The sequence below is a fragment of the Sus scrofa genome, chromosome 5, assembly GCF_000003025.6.
Source record: "Sus scrofa isolate TJ Tabasco breed Duroc chromosome 5, Sscrofa11.1, whole genome shotgun sequence".
NCBI lineage: Eukaryota > Metazoa > Chordata > Mammalia > Artiodactyla > Suidae > Sus > Sus scrofa.
The window spans coordinates 34,413,237-34,435,738 of NC_010447.5; the positions used below are offsets into that span (position 1 = coordinate 34,413,237).

General features: G+C 39.4%; 1 long non-coding RNA gene across 21 annotated transcripts in view; it reads right to left on the bottom strand.

The window, feature by feature from the left end:
- The window catches only part of LOC102168027, a 209,937-nt gene extending 196,368 nt beyond the window's left edge, over positions 1–13,569 (bottom strand). For 20 of the 21 annotated variants that reach the window (XR_002344024.1, XR_002344023.1, XR_002344031.1 and 17 more), the window contains exons 1-2: positions 13,399–13,472; positions 12,905–12,974 (exon numbers count right to left, since the gene is read on the bottom strand). This is a non-coding gene — a long non-coding RNA (uncharacterized LOC102168027). Of the gene's footprint in view, positions 1–12,904; positions 12,975–13,398 lie in introns of all 21 variants that reach the window. The other variant, XR_002344036.1, reaches the window with a different exon arrangement.

The window sequence follows — 22,502 nt, forward strand, 5'->3', positions numbered from 1 at the left end:
AAAAAGGATATAGAAAACTTATAAAAAGTTCAGGAAAAATGCCATGAAAATAATGCAAAGTTTTGGAAACACACAATTTAGGAGAAATTCTTATATGACAAACTCTATAAGACTATAATCTATAAGACTTTATTTTCATTGTCATTTGGTATTTTTAAGCATTAAATATTGCATGACATGCACAGGTGACAGGTTGAAGATAAAATGTTTCATTTTATGTTTGATACAGTGTCATTGTTGTCATTATAAGATTAAACAAAACATAGTTTAATAAAGATTCTCAAGCATTATAAAATACCTGTAAACAGTAACCTCAACCTGTATGGAAGATCATCATGCACAACAGAACATGTCCCCCTCCCCAAAATGAGAGTACTATTAAGAGATGCTGGTCATTTACCATTATGACTTTCATTTTAGAATGGTGAATGCTTCATTTAAAGTACATTATGCTGTTTTTTTTTTTAATTTTGTTATAGATCTTTTGCTATTATTAATCTAAGCAGTTTCTAAAAATATGCATAGAACCTGAACCTGGTGATCCAATAAAACTTTTTATTAGTTCTACTGAATTTGCCACAGACTGGATAGGCAAGCTAAAGAATTTATTTCCTTTATATTTTGAAAGATTTCAGAGTTGAACACCAGTATATTTAACCTGTTGCTGACTTTTCTTAAATCGTGGTAACTTTAGGCATCTTGGTATATGCATTAGTGAAATATTTGTTACTCTTACTGCATAGACCTATGATAATTGTTTTGTTTGTTTCTTTTTTTTCTTTTGTCTTTTCTAGGGCTGCACATGCAGCATACAGAGATTCCCAGGCTAGGGGTCCAATCAGAGCCGCAGCCACCCGCCTACGCCAGAGCCACAGCAACTCAGGATCCAAGCCACATCTGCGACCTACACCATAGCTCACGGCAACACTGGTTCCTTAACCCACTGAGTAAGGCCAGGGATCGAACCTGCAACCTCATGGTTCCTAGTTGGATTTGTTAACCACTGAGCTACGATGGGAACTCCTTGTTTTGTTTGTTTCAATGAAACTGGTATCATGTGTCCTCAAGGATTATTATAATGGAGCCTTTATGAACTAAATTAACCATTCATGTTTAACCAGATAATCCACAGAAGGATCTTTATGAAACACAATCCTTACTTTTGATTTCAAAAGCTGCTGTTTCTAATGTGTACTGAACAAATGTGTACAATTTTTTTGTGCCAGATTTTGACTATTATCAAACACTGTAATATTGGATGGTTACAAACAAGTGTTACAATTTATATGTATGTCTTAAAATTTTTGCCCCTGTATTATGACAATGTTTGAACTGTATTTCTTAAAATTTTTGCCCCTGTATTATGACAATGTTTCCAGTATTCAGTACTGTGTTGGCCTGATGTAGGTGTATATGCTTATTTTTAGCTCACTTTTGTACCCTGCAGCATGCGTTATACATTCACTCTGTAAGGGGTTTATTTTACGCACTGTGTGCTATAAGGTTTATTAGCAATCAGAGAGTAAAAGAGGTTAATACACAGCATTTGAATGGCTATCACGAAGGCTATTACTATTTAACAAGTACAGATAATTCTTTCATTGACCTATTGTGTGATATAAATTATTTTCATCCCTATCAATTCAGTATTTAATCCATATTTCCCTTTTAAACAGATTTCAGTTATTTTTTCACTGCCAGCAAAAATGGCTGATCATATGTGAGTCTTAAAATGATTTACTACTATATGATCTCTGAATCTGGTAACTGTGAGGGGAGGAATTTTATAAGTGGAAGATACCTTATAATTCATACACAGAATAATTGATCTTTTTATTGAGGAAGCAGCTTAAACATTCATCAAAGTTGATGTAGTTGAGCACTCAGAGTAAAAAGGACTGTTAACCCCTGAATAACACAGGTGTTAAGGGAACCACCTCCCCCTACAAGAGAAATCCCAAGGGTCACTTACGGTTGGCCCTCTAGATCCACAGTTCTGCACCCTGTAGTATTTATTGAAAAAGAGAAAGATCCTCATATAAGTGGACCTGCACAATTAAAACTCATGTCACTCAAGGGCCAACTGCATTTAATTGATTCTTTTGCATCATGTGGGGAAACATCATGCAAAAGAAACATATAAAATTGATTTGAAGGGGTAAAAACTTTCATCATGAGTTTTGAGATGATTCACAGATAATTTAATTATCTTGGCAAGATATGAGAAGTGATGTTAGGTGATAAAATTAGTATGATAAAACAAGTACTACAAAGGATTCTATTTAACTTTTTTTTTTAATTGCTCACTAAACCTTGGATGGATTGATTAGCAGTCTTATTAAAAGCCATCCATATCAATTCCTCTGCCTGGCATCTAAAATACTACCACATCCTGCAACCTTATTCTACCTAAATTCCACCTCCCCAGCCACACCACCCCTCATCCTACGCCAGTTTTAGTATCTGGCCCATGCTCATTTCTGCTTTTCAATTGGCCTGAACTGAGTCTCCCTCATCCGCCCCCCATTTATGAGGTACTTATCCCCAGCAACTCAGAATGTGACTGTATTTGGAGATGTGACATTTACAAAGGTAATTAAGGTTAAATGAGGTCATGTGACCTAATCCAATTTGATGGATGTTCTTATAAAAAAGGGAAATGTGGAGACAGACTCACCTACAGGAGAATACCACATGAACGTGAAACAGATATCTATAAGCCAAAGACAGAGGCTTGAAGACACCAAGGACTTGGACTTCTAGCCTCCAGAACTGTGAGGAAATGAATTTGTTTGTTTAAGCCATCCAGTCCGAATACTGTGTACAGTCCGAGTGATAGCTATTATGGCAGCCCTAGCAAACTAATACTTTTCTGCCTTTTCCCATGTTATTCCCCTCATTGAAAATGTCTCTTGCTTTCATCCACATCTACTAAAACTATGTTATTGAGGAGTTCCCTTTGTGGCGCAGCGGTTAATGAATCCGACTAGGAACCATGAGGTTTCAGGTTCGATCCCTGCCCTTGCTCAGTGGGATAGGGATCCAGCGTTGCCATGAGCTGTGGTGCAGGTCGCAGAGGTAGCTCAGATCCAGCGTTGCTGTGGCTCTGGCTTAGGCTGGTGGCTACAGCTCCGATTAGACTCTCAGACTGGGAACCTCCATATGCTGCATGTGCGGCCCTAGAAAAAGACAAAACAAAACAAAACAAAACAAAAACCAAACTATGCTACTGAACATGGAACCTGAACAGCCACTTGAAGTTATCCCTGACGCACCAGTCTTATCTCACTTCCCTTTTCTGATCTAGCAAAGAATTTATAGTTTGTACTACAGATTTTAGCAATTCCTAACACATAAGGTAGATGTAAGGGCTTTGTAAGTAAATATAGGTAAAATGTTTAAAACAGTGTCTTATATGTAGTGAGCCCAAGTGTTTGCCATATCTGTTGCTGCTGCTACTATTTCCTAATTATATTTTTCTCTAATTAAATCCTGTTACTCATGAGTCTTTTTAGTACAGAGCTGGGCATATTAGTGCTAAAAAGTATCTGTTGATATATAAAACACTTAGGTCTAACCTTATCACATAGGTCTCCCTGGAGCATTTGCTTATCTAGTTTCCTATTCTGTGTGACGGAGGATAAAATGATAGATAAAAACACATGGTCTCTACCCTAAAGTTGTTTACAACTGATCAAAGAATTTTTCCCTCTTGGCAAAATATTTTTGAGGACTTAATATTTGCCAATACTGTGGTAGAAATGAAGGGGAAAAGATAAATGAGATATATTTCTTTTCTTTCTCCTTTTTAGGGCTGCACTTGCTACATACTGAAGTTCCCAGGCTAGGCGTCAAATTGGAGCTGTAGCCTATGCCACAGCAATGCTGGATCCAAGCTGCATCTGCGATCTATGCCACAGCGTGCAGCAACACCGAATCCTTACCCTCTGAACAAGGCCAGAGATTGAACTCGCATCTTCATGGATACTAGTTGGGTTCTTAACACGCTGAGCCACAGTAGGAACTCCTGAGACATATTTCCTGCCCTTAAGAAGCTCATATCTAGTAGGGCAAAACTCACTTCCCTAGGAAGGTAAAATGAAAAAAGTGGGGTCAGAAAAATTTCAGGCAAGATGAGTCTTGAAGGAAGGCCTATTACTATTACTGTATAATAAATTAGCCTAGGAGTTCCCATTGTGGCTCAGTGGTTAACGAATCCGACTAAGAACCATGAGGTTGCGGGTTCGATCCCTGGCCTTGCTCAGTGGGTTAAGGATCCGGTGTTGCTGTGAGCTGTGGTGTAGGTTGCAGACGTGGCTTAGATCCCGTGCTGCTGTGGCTCTGGCTTAGGCCAGTGGCTAAAGCTCCGATTCGACCCCTAGCCTGGGAACCTCCACATACCACGGGTGTGGCCCTAGAAAATGGCAAAAAGACCAAAAAGAAAAAAAAAAAGCCCAAACTGTAGCAGCTTAAGACAAAATCTTATCTGATTCAAGGGGGGCTTCTGTAGGTGGTTCTGGCTCAAGATCTCTTATATGGTTGTAGTTAAGCTGTTGGATGGGCCTGGAGTCATCTCAAGATGGCCTATGGATTTGCTTCTAAGCTCACTCACACAGTTGTTGGCAGGCTTTGATTCCTTTTTGGCTGTTAGATTTCATTTCCTTGGCACACAGGTTTCCCTATAGGCTGCTCAGGTCCTATGACATGGCAGCTGATTTCCCTCAGAGTGATTCAAAGAGACTATATATGAAGAATTCGTCTCAATTCCTTTTGTGACCTAGTCAAAGAGTCACAGTCACACCTATCTTATTCTATTTATTAGAAGAAAGTCACAAAGTTCAACCCACACAAAGGGAGATGAATTAAGTAGTTCCACCTGAAGAATGAAATAGCAAAGAATTTGTGGACATATTTTAAAAACCAGCATAGGAGACAAAAGAAAAATTTAAGACATTTTAGTGGGAGCAGGAGTCACTCAAGGCAAAGGGAAGAAAACTGCAAGGTTTGAGGTATAAAACAGCACACAGTATTAGGATATAACCACAAGTAGGACCTAAGCCTGCAAATGTATGAAGGTGTTATAACATGAAGGGCTTTATGCTTCATGGAAAGGAGTTTGCACTTTTATCTTGCAGTGGATGAGGCATTAGTATAAAGATTTTACGCAGAGGGGTCTCCTAATGTGTGTGCTGGAGAATCTGGTGGTAGTCTGGAATACTGGAGAGAGTTTTTGTTTTTTTGGTACTGAGCAGTAGGAAGTGTTTATAAATTTTGGAAATTAATCCCTCATCAGTTGATTTGTTTGCAAAGAAAGGCCAGTTTAAAAAAAATCTCTTTCAAAATTCAGAGGAGAGGAGTTCCCGTCGTGGCGCAGTGGTTAACGAATCCGACTAGGAACCATGAGGTTGCGGGTTCGGTCCCTGCCCTTGCTCAGTGGGTTAAGGATCTGGCGTTGCCATGAGTTATGGTGTAGGTTGCAGACGCGGCTCGGATCCCGCGTTGCTGTGGCTCTGGTGTAGGCTGGCAGCTACAGCTCTGATTAGACCCCTAGCCTGGGAACCTCCATATGCCGCGGGAGCGGCCCAAGAAATGGCAAAAAAAGAATGGCACAAAAAAAAAAAAGAGATTATGAGGTAATGATTAAGAGAATGGCTGTAGGAATGCAGAGGTAAGTGCAGATCCTAGACATATTGAGAAGGCAAAACATATAAGTGTTGGTAATTAGTTGTGGGATATGGGAAGAAGGAAGGATAAGCTTATCAGGTGTGTCAACTGAGTATATGATACTATTTCTCCAAATTATCCACTTTTTCTTTAGAGATAAAGACAGACTTTGAAGTTATTGCTACAAAAAAATTATTCTATGAAAATTGAAAAAACTATGAAATACAAAATAATGAAAAATAATTTTAATAGTTACTTCTGCAGGAAGGAATTAATACCTTGCACATACCCTAATAGACCCTTATGAGACTTATAGTTTTTACAAAATTGGAATTATATTTTAAAACTTTCTCTTCACAGTTAATATGTCAATAAAGTTTCTTCCACATCCTGTTCAATACGTGGTGCTGGGAAAACTGGACTGCCACACGGAAAAGAATGAAATTAGAACACTCCTAACACCATACAAAAAAATAAACTCAAAATGGATTAAAGACCTAGATATAAGACCAGACACTATAAAACTCTTAGAGGAAAACATAGGCCAAACACTTTCCGACATAAATGTCAGCAACATCTTCTCAGATCCATCTCTTAGCGTGATGTCAGTAAAAACAAAAATTAACAAATGGGACTTAAACTTAAAAGTTTCTCCACAGCAAAGGAAACCCTAAACAAAACAAAAAGACAACCCACAGGAGTTCCCGTCGTGGCGCAGTGGTTAACGAATCCGACTAGGAACCATGAGGTGGCGGGTTCGGTCCCTGCCCTTGCTCAGTGGGTTAAGGATCCGGCGTTGCCGTGAGCTGTGGTGTAGATTGCAGATGCGGCTCGGATCCCGAGTTGCTGTGGCTCTGGCCTAGGCTGGCAGCTACAGCTCCGATTAGACCCCTAGCCTGGGAACCTCCATATGCCACGGGAGTGGCTCACGTAAAGGCAAAAAGACAAAAAAAACAAAACACAACCCACAGAATGGGAGAAAAGCTTTGCAAATGACTCAACTGATGAGGGATTACTCTCCAAAATTTATAAACAACTCCTACTGATGAACATCAAAAAAACCCAAACAACCCCATCAAAAAATGGGCAGAAGATCTAAACAGACAATTCTCCAAAGAAGACATACGGATGGCCAAAAGACACAAGAAGAGATGTTCAACATTACCCATCATTAGAGAAATGCAAATCCAAACCACTATGAGGTACCACCTTACACCAGCCAGAATGGCCAGCATCAAAAAGTCTACAAACAATAAGTGCTGGAGAGGGTGTGGAGAAAAAGAAACCCTAGTACACTGTTGGTGAGATTGTAAATTGGTGTAACCACTGTGGAAACAGGATGGAGATGCCTCAGAAAAATGAAACATAGAACTACCATTTGATCCAGCAATCCCACTCCTGGGCATCTATTCAGAGAAAATCATGACTCAAAAAGACACAAGTACTCCTATGTTCATTGCAGCACGATTTGCAATAGCCAAGACATGGAAACAAGCTAAATGTCCATCAACAGAGGAGTGGATCAGGAAGATGTGGTACATATACACAATGGAATATGACTCAGCCATTAAAAGGAACGAAATACCAGCATTTTTAGCAACATGGAAGGACCTAGAAATTATCATGCTGACTGAAGGCAACCATACAATGAGACACCAACATCAAATGCTATCACTGATATGTGGAGTCTGAAAAAAGGACACAATGAACTTTTCAGCAGAACAGATGCTGACTCATAGACTGAAAAATTCATGGTTTCCAAAGGAGACAAATTTATGGTTTGTGGGGGTGGGGAGATGCGCTGAGGATGTGGGATGGAAATCCTATAAAATTGTATTGTGATGATCATTGCACAACTATAAATGTAATAAATTCATTGAATAATAAAAAAATTTCTTCCACACCATTTTTAATGGCTGAATATTGTTCTGCTGTATGGATGTAGCTTAATTTATGTAACCAGTATCCTAATAAACAATGGGGTAAGGAGCACTCTTGCAATTAAAATGTTATGCATATCCTTATTACCTATGATACATTTCTAGAAGAGGAACTGCAGAATCAAATGTATATGCTCAAGGCTTTTGATACATACTGCCAAACTCCATTCTAGAAATGTGCCAATTTATACTCTTAGCAGTACAAGAAACCCTGTTTCTCTGAACCCTTTCCAGCAGTATCAAGACGTAATTACTTGCTAAAGTAACACCTGAAGACCAAATTAATGTGTAACATGTCATGTCATAAGTTGGACATACTACTGAATTTTTATATTACCATTCAAAGCTTAAGATTCTTACATGTATTTTAGACAAAGAATCTGAGGTCCAGTAAATTACATAATAAATCAGATCACAGTATAGTGGGAATTTCTGCCCTAGATATTACTTGGCAGTGCTTTTTCATTTCTCAGTTTTCCTTATCAATTAAGTCTTTTTTTTTCCCCCTATAATAAACTTGCTGATTTCTCAGAGTAAGTTATATATCTTTATCATCAAGGGCTCAAAGTTAGGCATATTTCATTAGTATAGTGTTATTTTGCCTATTTGCTTCCTAGCTTGGATTTTACACATTATATATTGAAGGAAACCTTTCAAGACATTTTTATTTATTTATTTTATGACATGAGTGACTTTACTTCTAGTAACAAGCATATTTTCTGGCACAGAAAATGTGCTCAATAATTGCTCACTGAATAAATGATTAGTGGAAGTGGAAAATCTAGCAAGCATTTACAATATTATGAGTTTCACAGTATGCCTGAAGTATGCATGAATTTCATGACTTTTTTTTTTTTTTTTTGCTTTTTAGGGGCTCACTCATGGCATATGGAGGTTACCAGGCTAGAGGTCTCATCAGAGCTACAGCTGCCTGCCTACTCCACAGCCACAGCAACTCGAGATTGGAGCCGTGTCTGCAACCTACACCACAGCTCACGGCAACACCGGATCCTTAACCCACTGAGCGAGGCCAGGGATCGAACCCGCAACCTCCTGGTTCCTAGTCAGACTTGTTGCTGCTGTGCCACAACGGGAATTTCGAGTTCTATGAGCATCTTGTGTTTCAGAACATGGATTTTTGGGGTCATTATATTTGAATCCTAACTCTGTCACTTCTTAGTTTTGTAATCTTGCCAAATTATTAAAAACATGTGTTTTTTAAAAGTCTACCTAATAGGAGTTCCCGTATTTGTACATATATATGGGTGTGTATGTAAAATAATTTTAGGGAGTTGCCGTCGTGGCACAGTGGTTAACGAATCCGACTAGGAACCATGAGGTTGCGGGTTTGATCCCTGCCCTTGCTCAGTGGGTTAATGATCCGGCATTGCCGTGAGCTGTGGTGTAGGTTGCAGACGCGGCTCGGATCCCTCGTTGCTGTGGCTCTGGCATAGGCTGGCAGCTATAGCTCCGATTAGACCCCTAGTCTGGGAACCTCCATATGCTGCGGGAGCGGCCCAAGAAGTGGCAAAAAAAAAAAAAAAAAGAAAAGTCTACCTAATAAAGATCTACTATTTCATTCATTCAATGGTTCATTGGTTTACTGTCTCATTCATTCAACAGTTCTTATCTAATGTATACTATGTGTGTGGGATAAAACACTCAACAAAAAGGTGTAGTCTGCTCTCATGGAGCTTACATTTTTAGTAGGGTGAAAGGAAAGAGATAATAATAAAGAAGATACGGATACAATCATAAATGCTCTTAAAAAATCAGAGGGTCATGTAAGAGAGAATAAATGGGAAAAGGAGCTGCTTTAGATGTGGTGGCCAGGGAAGGCCAGTCAGAAATGGTATCTGAATTAAGAACTAAAGGATGAGAATGAGTTAGCTACACAGACATAGTGAAAGCACATCCCAGGCAGAAAAAAAAAATCCCAAGTGCAAAGGTCCTGAGATGGAGTATCAGTTAAGTTCAATTGAGAATAAGATATCCTAAATAGTGGCTTTGGCAAGATGGAAGTTTATATTTTCCACAGATCAAAATCTATAGGGCTGATACGTACTCCATAAAGGTCTCAAGGACCCAACTTCTCACCAGCTTGAGGTTTTGCCATCCCTAGGATAGGGGAGCTTGCATATGACCCAAAAGGCAGCTAGCATTCCAGGCCATCACATCTATATTCAGGGTGTACGACATAAGAGGAAAAGAAGCAAAGGACTAAAGGTGTGCACCAGCTATCTTTTACGGATGGTTCTGGCAGACAGCCACATATCTACTTCGATTCCACTGGCCAGAACTACCACATGGCTACAGGGAAGCTGGAAAACAGTTTTTATTCTGGACAGCCACATGTCCATATCCACTACTATGGAAAAAAAAAAAGAGGAATTTTAGGGGACACCTAATAGTCTGTGCTACAGACTGGGAAAAGCTTGGTATGTGACAGAAACAGAAAGGAGATAATAAGAAGGGTGAGAATAAGATGAGGTTGAAGAGGTAGGTAGGAGCCAAATTATGCAGTTTTATAGGACATGGTAAAAAAAATTGGATTTTATTCTATTTCAAGGAAACCATTAGAGACTTTTAAACAAGTAAGCAACACAACCTAATCATTTTCTTTAAATGACCACTCTGGCTGGTGTGTAGAAAATGGTTTAAAGGGAAGCAGGGAAAAGTGGAAGCAGAGATAGCATGGATATTGGATATTGCTGGGTGGGTGATGATGGTAGCCTGGACAGGGTGGTAGCATAAAAGGTGATGAGAAATGGCTGAACTCAAAATACATATAAGGAAGAGCTGATGGTACTGGCTGATGAGTTGGACCTAGTGTGTGAGGAATCACAGATGATTTCTACTTTTGTGTCCACACAAGTGAGTGAAGTATTGGTGGTACTGTTTATGGAAATGAGGAAGACAGTTTGGATTCAAATATTCGTTTCAGCACATGTTAATTTTAAGATGCCTGTCCTTTTTTTTTTTTTTTTTTTTTTTTTTTTTTTTTTTTTTTTTTTTTTTTTTTGTCTTTTTGCTTTTCTTGGCGCTCCGCAGCTTATGGAGTTCCAGCTAGGGTTGAATCGGAGCTGTACCCTGCTGTGCAGAGCCACAGCACGCGGATCCGAGCCGCGTCTGCGACCTACACCACAGCTCACGCACGCCAGATCCTTAACCCACTGAGCAGGCTAGGAGCAACCGCAACCTCATGGTTCCTAGTCGGATTCATTAACCACTGAGCCACGATGGGAACTCCGCCTGTCCTTTTTATTCCTTGCCATGGTAAGATTTTCAGTACTGTCTACACCTTTTAAAAAATGGGAGGCCTCCCTTTTCTACAACTGGGTGTATACAAACTCATTCTTCCCTTAATGACAAATTTCTTTCTCAATCTAAATGGGTGATTTTTCTATAAGACGCACCTTATATATATTTCAACAACACAAAAAACACACACTCAGTATGGAATGTTTTTCAATTAAAAGTAAGACAATCTATCAAACTGAATAGTTAGCAAAAGACCCCAACCTACCGAATGGGCATATTTGATCAATGTTGGCAATAAAGACAAACTTTTGGATATAAAAGGACAATTTAAAAAATGTATTACTGGAGTTCCCGTCATGGCGCAGTGGTTAACGAATCCGACTAGGAACCATGAGGTTGCGGGTTTGATCCCTGCCCTTGCTCAGTGGGTTAAGGATCTGGCATTGCTGTGAGCTGTGGTGTACGTCGCAGATGCGGCTCGGATCCTGCGTTGCTCTGGCTCTGGCGTAGGCTGGCAGCTACAGCTCCAATTAGACCCCTAGCCTGGGAACCTCCATATGCCACGGGAGTGGCCAAAGAAACGGCAAAAAAAAAAAAAAGACAAAAAAAAAGAATTAAAAATGTATTACTTAAGAGTGCTTATTAGAAAGCCATAAACATAAGCCTTTAACAAGTGTTGGCTTATTCAATATCTAGAACCTACCTCTAAGGTAGGTATTAAACAAATTTTACAAATTTATAAAAGACTGGACACCAGTAACAGGATAATGTAAAACTTGTTCTTCAACGAGGCTTAAAGTAAATTTATCCTAAACAAATAGCCTTCTCAAGAAAACAATAACAGATGGTAAGAATAAGGGTCATCTTTTGGCTTTAACAAAGTCCTATGCTTTATATAACTCAAACCATAAGATCAGAATGGTATTACTTGATGTTGCCATATATATATAGTGTGTGTGTATATATACATGTATATAGCATTTTAAGCATTTCCTCTTACAATTCCAAATATTAATAGTTAAACTTTCAAGGTATTAACAGCTAAAATGCTCAATAATACATAGATACATGTATTCATATACCTACATGTATTATATATACTTAGAGGTATATTCAGTCTTTTTACACATCATCTTACATAGTAGAAGAGAAAGCTGAAGCGGCAGGAACAGACAGTTGGGGGAAAGAGAGGGAAGGACCTAAAGCAGTGTTGCTCCTCCTTGAATTTTCCTGAAGTAAAAAAGCACAGTGAGGCAGAATGTTTAATGAAAGGAATCATCATGCAAAATATTTTCTACTGGCTACATCAGCTTCATCTGGAGTTTAAATAAATTCACACAATATCTACTAATAAACAAAATACTCTGTACTCCAAACACCACAAAGTCACCTATTATTTCATAGTATGCTTATTTTTCTTGCTATTTATGACTGACAGATGCCCTCTGCCCTTCAGTGATAAATTTTAAATTGGACTACAGTGAGCTTTTGGAAGGAAAGGGTAATTTTATGAAAGAAACAAACAAGGGAAGTATAAATTTTATTTACTTCAAATGAACTGTACATTAGTAAATTCTATTACTCAAATAGAAAGGAAGTAACAATTCTCATTTTATGAAATTACACCATTCCTGAACACACATGCAGAGGCTCTTTTTAAGTCCAAAAATGTCGAGTAAAAAGGCGATAGCTGACCAATACACGAAGGAATAAAGAAAGATTTATTATCCCAAAGAAAATAAATTTCACTTTGAGTGACAATTATTTTTCTGGGAAGCACATACTTCACTCTCCTGAAGTTACCACGCAAACCACCATTATCTCAAACGGTCTTGCTCATAGCCCAGTCACTCCAGCTTACGTGGGTATTGGTGGGTGGGAGTGAGAAAAGTGCTATAAACCTAACTCAGCAAAACTCACCCAAGAGTCCTTTAAAAACCTGCTTCCCAATATGCTTACATCCAACAAGTTAAAAAGAAAAAAAGGGGGGAGGGTTGGTGAGTAGAAAATACCAACGGTGTTGGCTGAGAGGAACTCACTTCTCAAGAGGCTTTGGTGACGTGCTGCGGTCCCTGGAAGTGCGTGTATAAACACCGGAGGTTTCGGGGGCTAAGGGAAGAAAAAGGGACAGCGATCAGATTTCAGGTGGCAGTTGTCAGAGGGGCTCGCCAAGAGGCTGACGGGGGAAGGCAGGGTGTCCGACACGAACACAGACACAAACACGTTCCGCGTCCCGGGCGGGGGGGCGGTGTGTGTGTGTGTGTGGAGGCGGACCCACGCCACCTCACCATTCCCCGCCCCTGGACCCTGCGATCCGCCTCGGACCTAGGGCCCGTGACCGGTGCGAAGCAACTCGGCCCTAGGGAACTGTAGAGGCCACAGAGACCCTGTTAAGTTGTAGCGGCTGCGGAGAGGCTACGGGCCTCCCCGTGACTCGGTAAGCGAGTCGGTGGAGGCCGCGGAGAGGAAGGTGAAGGAGGAAGCGCCTCTCTCTCCCACCCCTTCTCGAACGCGCGGGAAGAGGTCTACCCACCCCCAACTCTGTCCCGCCAGCAGTCGCCGCTCCCACCTTCCGCCGCCGCCTAGAGGGAAGCCGGAACGACGAGGGTCACGGCGGGGGTCAGAGAGTAAAGGTCTTGCTCCCAGCAGCCTCCGCGGTGGATACGTCGCCATCTTGGATCCGCGGGACAAGAAAATTCATGCGGTGAGTTTTTGGCAAATTTTCGGAAGTCTGGCAGCGGGGCGCGCGGCTGGGGCGGCGGATTCGGGGCCCCCGCAAGGCGAGGGAATGTCTCGGGGCCAGGCCGGTCGCGCCTGGGGTCCGCAGGCAGCGTCCCGGCCCGCCGCTTCCCGTTGCTTTTGTCTCGGCTCCAATCGAGAGAGGGAGAGCGGAGCGGGCGGGGAGGGGGGGTGGCGGCGGTGGAGGGAGGGAGGGGGTGTGTATGGGTAGGGTGGTGGACGGGACGTAAAGCGTCGCTGTAGTCGGGTCGTTGCAGCTGCAGCTCTGGATCCTAGGCCCGGTCCCTTCTGCTGGCGTTGGGGCTTCCCTCAGACTCCTGTCCCCCGGGCTCCCGCCAGCGCGGAGGAGCCTCCGACGCCCTGCTTCCTGGGGAAGAGGAGAAGGCGGCAGCGGCTTGGCCAAGGAGCCCGGGCCCACTTTAGACGGCGCTGCCGCTTTCCCAGCAGTTACCGCGGTCTCTGGCTGTTCACATTCTCTCAATACATGCACATCACCTGCAACTTGTGTGTGTTTCTGTGTTTGTATACGTAAAAGATGGGGGCACTGGACTGGCTAACGGGCCTCAGGAGCCGCCAGGCCCTAGGGTACCGAAGGCTGTGGATAGTGGAGGGAGCAGCAGTGCAGCTGTGATGCTTCCTCTGTTTCCGCACCCGGAGGGTGAAGCTTCCGTGGTCTGATAGAAACTGAGTCTGTAGAGTCAGTCCTGGGGCGGCGGAGGAACCCGAGACGCCTGTCTGTAAGTTGCTAACCCTAGGTTTCTACTTCCGCTGGGGCCTCTCCACCTTTTGGTTTAAGTCTTGGGTCTAACTTAAAAGTTTCAAGGAAGAAGTGAGTGGGGTTAAAAGAGGCCTTCCTAGTTCTTAGTTGAGACTCCTTGGTCCGTCTAGAAGAAAAAGCCTCTAACTCTTCGGTAACTGTGACCCTTTAGCGGATGCGAGTCGTGGTTTTCTTTTAGGAGAACATTTCCAGGGTCTTAGAATTTGCATTTATTCCAGGCCTTGTGGGTACGATATTATAACCAAAAAGTCTTACATACGGGTACCACCCTCTTGGAAGGTTCCTTCTAAACACATCAACTTACTTCGAATCCTAGGGGATGCCTTCACTTTTCAACATCCGGAAGACCGAATGCAACACGTTTTGTTTCATTTTCATAAAACTCTTGGTCAAAGAATGCTACTCTCTTCTTAATCTTATGGACGGTGTCTAATAATTAGGTACACTGATATCAACCCTTAGATTCTTTGCCAAATGGTAGAAAGTACCTAGTTAGAATCTGTTCACTAGGGAGGCCATGCTTGAACTTAAGAGTTCAAAGTTGAACAAATTTTCTATCATGCTTGATTTCTAGACCTCTAGAATTATAAATGCAGCTTGTGATTTGCCTTTTGAAACAAATTAAGTAGAAGTAATAAAGTATAGGGTGGGGAGATAGAAATTTGAAAATAATCTATTTACATACCAGGATTATGTTGTTTGGAAATAATTTTTATTTCCCAAACGCCAGTGAACGCATTTCCTTTGCAATTTTGGAAGATAACTCTATCCCAGATTTAAAAGGTTAAGAATCACAGTGGACTGAAATAGCTACATGGCTCCATTCAGATGGTTTGATGTGTATATTCAGATTTTTCATTGTAATGCTTCTTAATGGACCAAGATCTTTAGTAAACTTTGTTGAACTCCTGTATAATTTGTAGTTCTTTTGTAATACTAAATCTAAAGGAAAAAATACAAGCTACGTGTAAAAAAGACGAAACTCTACTCCACTTCTTTTTTGACTTTGTAAGATCCTCATTTAATTTTCAAAAAGTACTTTTCTCTTTTTTTCCCTTAGGGCTTGAATTGCAGTGACTCTTGTGACTACTCCGAATTTTAGATAGGAATTGAGAAACTTTCACACTTTTGGCATCCTAATTAATGCTGCATCAGTAAAAAAAAATTAATATAAGGATCAATTGTTGGCAGAACCCTTTTATTCTGAGAATACCTAATAGAGATATCTATAATCTAATCTGATACTTTTCGGGAACTAGAATTGCCTGTATGTTTTAACTAGGCATCAGATACACCTCCTAAAGATTTTTAGTGTCCGTAATACTCTAGTTTTAAAGTAAATTTATATGGTGGGAAAAGATGGCAAAATGTATGAGTATGAGTGATTTATATTCCCTTCCACTGTGAGGTACTCCTTGATCTTGAAGATAAAGTAAAACTCAGAATAGTACTCCCCCCTCACTCCCCACCAATTAGTTACTTATGTTTTTACTTAGTAATCTTAGCTGTTTAATTTACTTTTTGATTTTTCAGAGGTATTTTATTCTTAGTTATAACCTGAAAATTCTCTTTGTTCAAAAGTAAATAAGTAGATTTGTGAGTAGATTTCCTTAGAAGTGCTTCTAACCCATTTTTAGTTTTTAACCTTTTCAATAGCTATTAGTATTAAAAGTATTTGTATTTGGAAAGACCTTTACAGATTTTCTTTTTTGCAATTTTATCCTTTTTAGACATGGGTATGCTTCAGAAGATTTTCTGAGGATATAAAAAAATAAAGAAAAGGTGTGCTCATGTCTACATATGAAATAATGACATTGCTAGACTGGTAAAAATAAGTTAACTATTTTTTGCTATTTAAAAGCAGTATTTTTTAGTTGTCTTACGTTTTTTAATTGTAGAAAGTTTATTTTATTATGATTATATGTTATAAAGCAAACTTCCCATGTGCTTGCTTAATGAGGCATTTGAAGACAACTTATGCAAATAGTGATGTAATCTTAGGAAAAGATACTACTAAAGAAGATTTTATTTGTTACCTAGATTTCTAGTGGATTTTGTAACAGAGAAGCAAAAGAAACCAAGGTACCAGGTAGGGCAGCTTCAGAGGCAGAGTTAATCCAAGTTGCAATGTGATATTTGAATAGAATTACATAGAATGTCACTATCAAGGGCTATGGTACTATGATAGGAATCATTCTGGTTGATGATGCATGTGATTTTTTTTTTTTTTTCGTTACTATGGCTGTTTCCTACCTGTCATACTTAAAGGAGTTGAATTGCACTGACTTTTACTAGGTATTTTTGGAAAGATCTAGACTAAAAATTGGTTTCGTTGTAGAAAGTCTGTCTTTGGAAAGAAGTAGAACGAACATGAGAGTTTTTAAGTTTTTTAAATTATTTTATAATTTTTATATAATATAATTATTTTATAATTTTACCTTGGTTTTATTCATTAGACTTTTCCTTCAACTTAATTACTGAATATATATATTTTTTCTTATTTAGTTTTTCCTGTTTGACATCTTTTTTCTTTTTTCTTTTTTGTCTTTTTGCCATTTCTTAGGCCACTCCCGCAGCATATGAAGGTTCCCAGGCTAGGGGTCTAATTGGAGCTGTAGCCACCGGCCTATGCCAGAGCCACAGCAGCGCGGGATCTGAGCTGCATCTGCAACCTACACCACAGTTCACAGCAATGCCAGATCCTCAACCCACTGAGCAAGGCCAGGGATGGAACCCACAACCTCATGGTTCCTAGTCGGATTCGTTAACCACTGAGCCGTGGCGATGGGAACTCCTGTTTGACATCCTTTTTTATTTTTTATATTTTTTGCTTTTTTTTGGGGGGGAGGGGTGCACCCAAGGCATATGGAGATTCAGGCTGGGCGTTGAATTGGAGCTGTAGTTGCTGGCTCAAACCACAGCTCATGGCAATGCTGGATCCTTAACCCGCTGAGCAAGGCCAGGGATTGAACCTGTGTTCTCATGAATGCTCATCAGATTCCTTAACCCCTGAGCCGTGATGGGCATTACTTGACATCCTTTTTCAAACTCCGCTCATAAGTCATGCTTATATGGCTTGTTTATTTGTCTCTAAGAAATGACCTAGAAAAAGAATTCCTACTATTTCTTTTCTGACAGCTTGTTCTCTGAAATACAGATGATAATCTTTCGGTATTATCACTTTGAGGGTATGCTACATTATGAATTGATTAAATGGTATACAGTGTTTTATTTTTCTATAAGACCTCTTAGCTTATATAATCATGAAATGCAAAATGGATTATCTAAGAGAAAAAAATCAGAAACTTCCTTTTCTGAACACATTTTAATATTTTGTGTATGTTTAGACTTGGGATCTAAATCTATTTAGATGTAGCTAGATATTTTGGATATATTTGCCACTTACTCTGAATGTTTTTCCCTTTTTTTGCTTTCATGCTTATTTTTTAATGTGGGGCTTGGGAGGGATGGTGTTAGTGATTTTTTTTTTTTTTTTTTTTTTTTTTTTTTTTGCCATCACCTTTCTGTTGCTTGATAGACTTCTTATTGTTCAGAACTACTCTGATGTCATTTTCTTAATGAAACCTTTCCTGACTCCCCAAATCCCTCTGCTGTACTGTTTTTATACTTCAGATTTCTATTATTGAATGTGTCACACTGTATTATAGTTTACTGTCCATCCCCACCATCCACCCTAACCTCCACTGGACTGTTAAGCTTCTGAGAAGTAGGGCTTTGTCTTATTTATATTTACATTTCTACTCTCTCCTAAGTGCATAGTACTTAGTAGGTTATCAAGAAGTATATAGTATACTGAACTGATGCCAGGTTGTCATTTGAAACTTAGGGTTGTCAGTGCTCTCTTCCCCTGTCCACAGATCAGCAGCAACAGATTGGAAAAGAGAATGGGGAGAAAGGCATCAGGTGTTCCTTTACTTTCTTGAATCCTTTCTTATAGTTTTGCTTCTTAATTACCTATGGGAAACTAGATAACCAGCTTCTTAGAGAAATGTGTGTGGAGGGAGTACAGGACTGAGGGAAGAATGTTAGTAACAAAGTGTTTTTGTCAGTGTTTAGGTCTATATTTCTGGCTATATCTTGTATGGCTGAGGTCACTGGTTGAAGGAGATATTTTGTATTTACCTGGTAATTTATATTTACCTTAGCATTACTAAACCATGAGCTCCTATTAGATTTGGGCTTTTTGAATTTAGAGTCTCTGTGCCCCCTCCCCCCCTTTACTCCTAATGCCTGGCATGGTGCCTATACAAAGTGGGAATTCTCTAGTTTTTGAATACCATTCTCCTTATGAAAATTAGGTAAGATTTAACATATCTTATTGGCAGCGCAGATTTCAAAAAGCTCTAAAAACGGACCATTTTTTAAAGCAAGCATGATGGCACATTCCACCTGAAATTGGTAGTCTAATCATAGTCTATCTGTCATAACCCGATTTTCCATTTTGATGCAGAAATATTAATGTATTTGATTGCAGGTGCTACCCAGGCTACCCTGGGAGAGGTTAGATCATGTATGATATATACGCTATTTTACCTTTCTAAAATCTTAGAAATTCCAGTTCTGAGATATATCTGACCTTTGATTTGATTTGAATAAGATATTGTGCCTCAGTTTTGTTTTTGTTTTTTTTGTTGTTGTTTTTTGGGGGGGGTGGGGTTGAGATATAGAAGTCAAAACAGTAAATGACTCCCAGAATTGTGTTTAGTGGAGATACTAACATTTTCTATAAGATCTCAGGAATGTCTCATTTGCCTGTGTATTTTTCAGAGATTTTTAATGACTAAAAGCTACTAAAGATACAGAGAGTGTTTTGTTTTTTTTTTTTAAGATAATTTGTTCTAATACTCAGGACACCACTTTTTTTTCTCTGCTTCTACTGAATTAAAATGTCTTATGTGAAAGTAGGTGAGAATGTGCACATAGTACATATTTACTTTGCCAAGGAAAGATGAAATAAGCAAGAGGAAATTCTGTGTTCTGACAGTTTAGTAGACAGTGAGTAGACTTGCCTTTTTCCAAACATTGATATACCATTTTTCTATTTAGATATTTGGATGTTGAAACGTAACTCCATTTTGTATCAACACCTGGACAGAATGTAATGATTGATTTTGTAATGCATTGTGTTTGGGAGAGGAACATTTGGTTTTGTGTCATATCTGGCAGGAATGTGTTTTTGTGTTACTGTTTACATTAAATTTCAATGCTTGCTCTACATTCAAATTTTGTACTTAATTTTCTGTTTGTAAAAGAGTCTTTCATAGATTGGTAAAATAATAGTATGCAGTAAATTTATCATGCTGTACAAAGGACCTCATTCTTTTTGGCTTAATTTTACTACTTAATACCTTAAAAATGCTTCACAGCTTGCTAAGCACTTTCCTGTTACACTATAATAACTTTATATAGTTGTCATTTTGATGTTAAGTTTTACAGCAAGGTTAGGAGTTCCCACTCTGGTACAGTGAGTTACAAATCTAACTTAGGCAGCTCAGGTGGCTGCAGAAGCACAGGTTTGATCCCAGGCTTGGTGCAGTGTGTCAAAGGATCCCATATTGCTGCAGCTGTGGTATAGGTTGCAGCTCCAGCTCAGATTCAGTCCCTGGCCTAGGAATTTCCATATCCTGTGAGTGTGGCCATTTAAAAAAAAGAAAAGTTAAGTTTTAAAATTAACATAAAGATGGAAAAATCAAACCCTTTTTGTAAGAAAATTAGTAATTGGGAATTTTGGAGGCCATTTTATCCTTAGATTTGAGTTAACATGTAATGTCTTTCTCAGTTTAATGCTACTCTATAGGAAAAATCCTAATATATTGAATTAAGTAGGTATAAATTAAGTCAGCATAATTTAATTAAATTAATATGGAAGTTCAAAAGACAAGTAGTAGGAAATTTGTGTCAAGGTTGACTTTCTGGCAAAATACAACAGCTGCTCACATTTTTAAAGTGTAAACATAGGAGTTCCTGTTGTGGCTCAGTGGTTAAGGAACTTGACTAGCATCCATGAGGACGCTGGTTTGATCCTTGGCTTTGCTCAGTGGGTTAAGGATACTGTGTTGCTGTGAGTTGTGGTGTAGGTCTCAGATGCAGCTCGGATCCCTCACTGCTATGGCTGTGGCGTAGGCCAGCAACTACAGCTCCGATTGGATCCCTGGCCTGGGAGCCTCCATGTGGCACGGGTGTGGCCCTAAAAAGACAAAAAAAGAGAGAAAAAAGTAAACATATTTATCCAGAAACAAAAACTTTAAGTAATAGTACTGTGTTATAATGAGAGTAAGCAATAATATATCACAGGTACACATTTTACAGATTTATTTATTATCGCACCATTATTTTTTGAGGAGTCGTTTGTCTTGATTTAGGAGTGCACAAAATAGTGTTTTGGGGGTGTTTTTATAATTTTATGTATGTCTGGCCTTGTAAAAAATCAGAGCTATTTAGAACCTTTCTCATCTGTGCACACTCAAGAGAAGTTGTACATAGTTTATAGACATGTCAGGCCAAACTTTGAAGTCTGGCAAAATTGTTTAACCTGATACAGCAGTCTCCAAAGTTTAAATTTGATATATGATGCATTTTTGTGTTCTGTATGTTTGTGACTTACGCATCCTAAGACATATATATGTATAAAACAATTGTAGTCCAGTGCTTCAGGGGATTTGACCTCTGACTGCTGTTGAGATGTTTCAGAGCATAGTTTAAAAACCTCTAGTCTCAGTGTAGAGTTGCTTCCAACCTAAAATTCTATGTTTTAAAAATATCAAGGAGTTCCCGTCGTGGCGCAGTGGTTAACGAATCCGACTAGGAACCATGAGGTTGCGGGTTCGATCCCTGCCCTTGCTCAGTGGGTTAACGATCCGACGTTGCCGTGAGCTGTGGTGTAGGTTGCAGACGCGGCTCGGATCCTGCATTGCTGTGCCTCTGGCGTAGGCCGGTGGCTACAGCTCCGATTCCACCCCTAGCCTGGGAACCTCCATATGCCGCGGGAGCGGCCCAAGAAATAGCAACAACAAAAGACAAAAAAAATAAAAATAAAAATAAAAAAAAATAAAAATATCGACTTTTTCTTCTTTCTGAAGATACAAAGTTCATAGAATTGACTTGTTTTTGAGTCGCATTTGGATATAAATTGTTTACGTTTAAATTTTAGGTCCTACTGGCTGAATATTTGCCTTCTACATTTTCAAGTGAATTCTTTAATAATTTGAGTGTTTATTCTCTTCTAGACCTTGTTGTAAATGCTGGGTATATATCATGGTAAACAAGACAAGTCTTCGCCTTCATAGAACTAACATCTTAGAGGAGGAGACAGATAACAATTTCAGAGGGCGGCAATTGTGATGATGAAAATAAAGGGGGAAACGGTATAACAACTGGTTAGGGATAGAAGGAGGGGAATTCGTTTAAGTAAGTAGGATGATGAGAGGAAGACCTCTGGAGGTGGCTTTTGAGCAGAAACTGAAAAAGGAGAACACCATGCAAAAATCTGGGTGAATTTTTTTCCCGGGCAGAAAGAATAGAAGACTCTGAAATGAAGTCAAATTTTTCATGTTTGATGAAAACAAAGAATTTCGTCAGTAGTGACTTACTGCTTTCTACATAAATAGGGGTAAACTTTAAAGGGAAAAAAAAATGATTAAGACATGAATCTTGTCTTCCAACTGCTGAAAATGTCGTGGTGGACCCAGTAATTTGTAATATATTTTATGAAAAGCTATAGGGAGGAGGAATTATATTTCATTTAAGAGGCCTTGATAATTTTTCTGGATCAGGTGGAATTGGGTGGGAGTTGTCTGTTTGTATTATTGGAACATTACGAAGGAGAAAAAGATTTCTTTGTAGGTACATAGAGTAATCAAAACCTTTAAGAAATTTTGGTTTTGCAAAACTTTAGATAATAGATTTTTTCCTAGAAATTAATCAGTAGTGATTTTCATGTTTACTGAGATGTCCTTATACAAAATCAATATTACTTTGTGCCATGCCCTGTTAGAGGTGCAATGCATAATTCTTCAAGTTCAGTTTTTGTGGTGCATGCTATAGATACATGCTAAGGTAGAATAACCTTGTTTAGGGAGCTGAAGATTTAGTTTTAGGTA